Here is a 6,000-nt window from a genome sequence, read left to right as displayed (position 1 = left end):
TCTCGCATCAAACAAGATCCAGATATAATGTTCATGCTTAACGCTGGCACCAAATAACAATTATTTAGGTCTAAAACTAATCCCGAAGGTAGATGTAGAGGTAGCGTGCCGGCCGCGATCACATCGACTTTGGAACCATTTCCCACGCGCATCGTCACCTTGTCCTTAGCCAATCTTCGCTTAATCCGTAGTCCCTATTTCGAGTTGCAAATATTAGCAACAGAACCAGTATCAAATACCCAGGTGCTACTGCGAGCATTAGTAAGGTACACACCAATAACATGTATATCACATATACCTTTGTTCACCTTGCCATCCTTCTTATCCGCCAAATACTTGGGGCAGTTCCGCTTCCAGTGACCAGTCTGTTTGCAGTGGAAGCACTCAGTCTCAGGCTTAGGTCCAGACTTGGGTTTCTTCTCCTGAGCAGCAACTTGTTTGCCGTTCTTCTTGAAGTTCCCCTTCTTCTTCCCTTTACCCTTTTTCTTGAAACTGGTGGTCTTGTTGACCATCAACACTTCATGCTCCTTCTTGATTTCTACCTCCGCAGCCTTTAACATTGCGAAGAGCTCGGGAATTGTCTTATCCATCCCTTGCATATTATAGTTCATCACAAAGCTCTTGTAGCTTGGTGGCAGTGATTGAAGAATTCTGTCAATGACACTATCATCCGGAAGATTAACTACCAGTTGAATCAAGTGATTGTTGTACCCAGACATTTTGAGTATATGTTCACTGACAGAACTATTCTCCTCCATCTTGCAGCTGTAGAACTTATTGGAGACTTCATATCTCTCAATCCGGGCATTTGCTTGAAATATTAACTTCAACTCCTGGAACATCTCATATGCTCAATGACGTTCAAAACGTCGTTGAAGTCCCGGTTCTAAGCCGTAAAGCATGGCACATTGAACTATGGAGTAGTCATCAGCTTTGCTCTGCCAAACGTTCTTAACGTCGTCAGTTGCATCTGCAGCAGGCCTGACACCCAGCGGTGCTTCCAGGACGTAATTCTTCTGTGCAGCAATGAGGATAATCCTGAAGTTACGGACCCAGTCCGTGTAATTGCTACCATCATCTTTCAACTTTGCTTTCTCAAGGAACGCATTAAAATTCAACGGAACAACAGCACGGGCCATCTATCTACGACAACATAGACAAGCAAAATACTGTCAGGTACTAAGTTCATGATAAATTAAAGTTTAGTTAATCATATTACTTAAGAACTCCCACTTAGATAGACTTCCCTCGAATCATCTAAGTGATCACGTGATCCATCTCAACTAAACCATGTCCGATCATCACGTGAGATGGAGTAGTTTTCAATGGTGAACATCACTATGTTGATCATATCTACTATATGATTCATGCTCAACCTTTCGGTCTCAGTGTTCCGAGGCCATATCTGCATACGCTAGGCTCGTCAAGTTTAACCCGAGTATTCTGCGTGTGCAAAACTGGCTTACACCCGTTGTATTTGAACGTAGAGCTTATCACACCCGATCATCACGTGGTGTCTCGGCACGACGAACTTTCACAACGGTGCATACTCAGGGAGAACACTTATACCTTGAAATTTTGTAAGAGATCATCTTATAATGCTACTGATACGTCTCCAACGTATCTATAATTTTTTATTGTTCCATGCTATATTATCTTCTGCTTTGGACATTATTGGGCTTTATTATACACTTTTATATTATTTTTGGGACTAACCTATTAACCGGAGGCCCAGCCCAGAATTGTTGTTTTTTTGCCTATTTTAGAGTTTTGCAGAAAAAGAATATCAAACGGAGTCCAAACGGAATGAAACCTTCAGGAACGTGATTTTCGGAACGAACGTGATCCAGAGGACTTGGACCCTACGTCAAGACATCAAACAGGAGGCCACAAGGTAGGGGGGCGCGCCTACCCCCCTAGGCGCGCCCTCCACCCTCGTGGGCCCCCTGTTGCTCCACCGACGTACTCCTTCCTCCTATATATACCTACGTACCCCCAAACTACCAGATACGGAGCCAAAAACCTAATTCCACCGCTGCAACCTTCTGTACCTGTGAGATCCCATCTTGGGGCCTGTTCCGGAGCTCCGCCGGAGGGGGCATCGATCACGGAGGGCTTCTACATCAACACCATAGCCTCTCCGATGATGTGTGAGTAGTTTACCTCAGACCTTCGGGTCCATAGTTATTAGCTAGATGGCTTCTTCTCTCTTTTTGGATCTCAATACAATGTTCTCCCCCTCTCTTGTGGAGATCTATTCGATGTAATCTTCTTTTGCGGTGTGTTTGTTGAGACCGATGAATTGTGGGTTTATGATCAAGTTTATCTATGAACAATATTTGAATCTTCTGAATTCTTTTATGTATGATTGGTTATCTTTGCAAGTCTCTTCGAATTATCAGTTTGGTTTGTCCTACTAGATTGATCTTTCATGCAATAGGAGAAGTGCTCAGCTTTGGGTTCAATCTTGCGGTGTCCTTTCCCAGTGACAGTAGGGGCAGCAAGGCACGTATTGTATTGTTGCCATCGAGGATAACAAGATGGGGTTTATATCATATTGCATGAATTTATCCCTCTACATCATGTCATCTTGCTTAAAGCGTTACTCTGTTCTTATGAACTTAATACTCTAGATGCATGCTGGATAGCGGTCGATGTGTGGAGTAATAGTAGTAGATGCAGGCAGGAGTCGGTCTACTTGTCTCGGACGTGATGCCTATATACATGATCAAACCTAGATATTCTCATAACTATGCTCAATTCTGTCAATTGCTCAACAGTAATTTGTTCACCCACCGTAAATACTTATGCTCTTGAGAGAAGCCACTAGTGAAACCTATGGCCCCGGGGTCTATTTTCCATCATATTAATCTCCCGACAACAAGCTATTTATTTTGCCGTTTTTATTTTGTTTTCTTTACTTTGCATCTTTATCATAAAATACCAAAAATATTATCTTACCATATCTATCAGATCTCACTCTCGTAAGTGACCGTGTAGGGATTGACAACCCCTTATCGTGTTGGTTGCGAGGATTTATTTGTTTGTGTAGGTGCGAGGGACTCGTGCGTGGCCTCCTACTGGATTGATACCTTGGTTCTCAAAAACTGAGGGAAATACTTACGCTACTTTGCTGCATCACCCTTTCCTCTTCAAGGGAAAACCAACGCAGTGCTCAAGAGGTAGCAGCTACCGTCAATCAAAGCAGAATAAGATGCATAAAGGACAAACATCACATGCAATTAATATAAGTGATATGATATGGCCATCATCATCTTGTGCCTTTGATCTCCATCTCCAAAGCACCGTCATGATCACCATCGTCACCGGCGCGACACCTTGATCTCCATCGTAGCATCGTTGTCGTCTCGCCAACTATTGCTTCTACGACTATCGCTACCGCTTAGTGATAAAGTAAAGCAATTACAGGGCGATTGCATTGCATACAATAAAGCGACAACCATATGGCTCCTGCCAGTTGCCGATAACTCAGTTACAAAACATGATCATCTCATACAATAAAATATAGCATCATGCCTTGACCATATCACATGACAACATGCCCTACAAAAACAAGTTAGACGTCCTCTACTTTGTTGTTGCAAGTTTTACGTGGCTGCTACGGGCTGAGCAAGAACCGTTCTTACCTACGCATCAAAACCACAATGATAGTTCATCAAGTTAGTGCTGTTTTAACCTTCTCAAGGACCGGGCGTAGTCACACTCGGTTCAACTAAAGTTGGAGAAACTGACACCCGCCAGCCACCTGTGGGCAAAGCACGTCGGTAGAACCAGTCTCGCGTAAGCGTACGCGTAATGTCGGTCCGGGCCGCTTCATCCAACAATACCGCCGAACCAAAGTATGACATGCTGGTAAGCAGTATGACTTGTATCGCCCACAACTCACTTGTGTTCTACTCGTGCATATAACATCTACGCATAAACCAGGCTCGGATGCCACTGTTGGGGAACGTAGTAATTTCAAAAAAAATCCTATGCACACGCAAGATCATGGTGATGTATAGCAACGAGAGGGGAGAGTGTTTTCCACGTACCCTCATAGACCGAAAGCGGAAGCGTTAGCACAACGCGGTTGATGTAGTCGTACGTCTTCATGATCCGGCCGATCCAAGTACCGAACGCACGGCACCTCCGAGTTTAGCACACGTTCAGCTCGATGACGTCCCGCGAGCTTCGATCCAGCAAAGCTTCGCCGGAGAGTTTCGTCAGCACGACGGCGTGATGACGGTGATGATGATGCTACCGACGCAGGACTTCGCCTAAGCACCGCTACAATATGATCGAGGTGGATTATGGTGGAGGGGGGCACCGCACACGGCTGGGAGAGATCAACAGATCAACTTGTGTGTCTAGAGGTGCCCTCCTGCCCCCGTATATAAAGGAGCAAGGGAGAGGCCGGTCGGCCCCTTGTGGGCTGATACGTCTCCAACGTATCTATAATTTATGAAGTATTGATGCTATTATATTATCCATCTTAGATGTTTTATATGCATTTATATGCTATTTTATATGATTTTTGGGACTAACCTATTAACCTAGAGCCGAGTGCTAGTTTCTGTTTTTTTCCTTATTTTTGAGTTTTACACAAAAGGAATACCAAACGGAGTCCAATGGACGTGCCAATTTTTGACGATTTTTTATGGACCAAAAGAAGACCCCGGAGCAAAAGAGTTGGGCCAGGAGAGTCCCGGGCTGCCCACGAGGGTGGGGGGCGCGCCCACCCCCCTGGGCGTGGGCCCCTGCCTCGTGGACAACCCGGAGACCCCCCTGACATGAGACCTACGCCAAAAAATCCTATAAATACTAAAACCTCCAGAGAACAGAATAGATCGGGAGTTCCGCCGCCGCAAGCCTCTGTAGCCACGAAAAACCAATCGGGACCCTGTTCCGGCACCCTGCCGGAGGGGGGATCCCTCACCGGTGGCCATCTTCATCATCCCGGCGCTCTCCATGACGAGGAGGGAGTAGTTCACCCTCGGGGCTGAGGGTATGTACCAGTAGCTATGTGTTTGATCTCTCTCTCTCTCTCTCTCTCTCTCTCTCTCTCTCTCTCGTGTTCTTGAGGTGATACGATCTTGATGTATCGCGAGCTTTGCTATTATAGTTGGATCTTATGATGTTTCTCCCCCTCTACTCTCTTGTAATGGATTGAGTTTTCCCTTTGAAGTTATCTTATCGGATTGAGTCTTTAAGGATTTGAGAACACTTGATGTATGTCTTGCAGTGCTTATCTGTGGTGACAATGGGATATCACGTGATCCACTTGATGTATGTTTTGGTGATCAACTTGCGGGTTCCGCCAATGAACCTATGCATAGGGGTTGGCACACGTTTTCGTCTTGACTCTCCGGTAGAAACTTTGGGGCACTCTTTGAAGTACTTTGTGTTGGTTTGAATAGATGAATCTGAGATTGTGTGATGCATATCGTATGATCATACCCACGGATACTTGAGGTGACATTGGAGTATCTAGGTGACATTAGGGTTTTGGTTGATATGTGTCTTAAGGTGTTATTCTAGTACGAACTCTTGAATAGATCGATCCGAACGAATAACTTTGAGGTGGTTTTGTACCCTACAATAATCTCTTCGTTTGTTCTCCGCTATTAGTGACTTTGGAGTGACTCTTTGTTGCATGTTGAGGGATAGTTATATGATCCAGTTATGTTATTATTGTTGAGAGAACTTGCACTAGTGAAAGTATGAACCCTAGGCCTTGTTTCAACGCATTGCAATACCGTTTGTGCTCACTTTTATCTTTAGTTACCTTGCTGTTTTTATATTTTCAGATTACAAAAACCTATATCTACCATCATTATTGCACTTGTATCACCATCTCTTCGCCGAACTAGGGCACCTATACAATTTACCATTGTATTGGGTGTGTTGGGGACACAAGAGACTCTTTGTTATTTGGTTGCAGGGTTGCTTGAGAGAGACCATCTTCAACCTACGCCTCCCACGGATTGATAAACCTTA

Source organism: Aegilops tauschii, chromosome 4 (genome assembly GCF_002575655.3).
Source record: "Aegilops tauschii subsp. strangulata cultivar AL8/78 chromosome 4, Aet v6.0, whole genome shotgun sequence".
In the NCBI taxonomy this organism is placed as follows: Eukaryota; Viridiplantae; Streptophyta; class Magnoliopsida; order Poales; family Poaceae; genus Aegilops; species Aegilops tauschii.
This window is presented reverse-complemented; position numbering follows the sequence as displayed.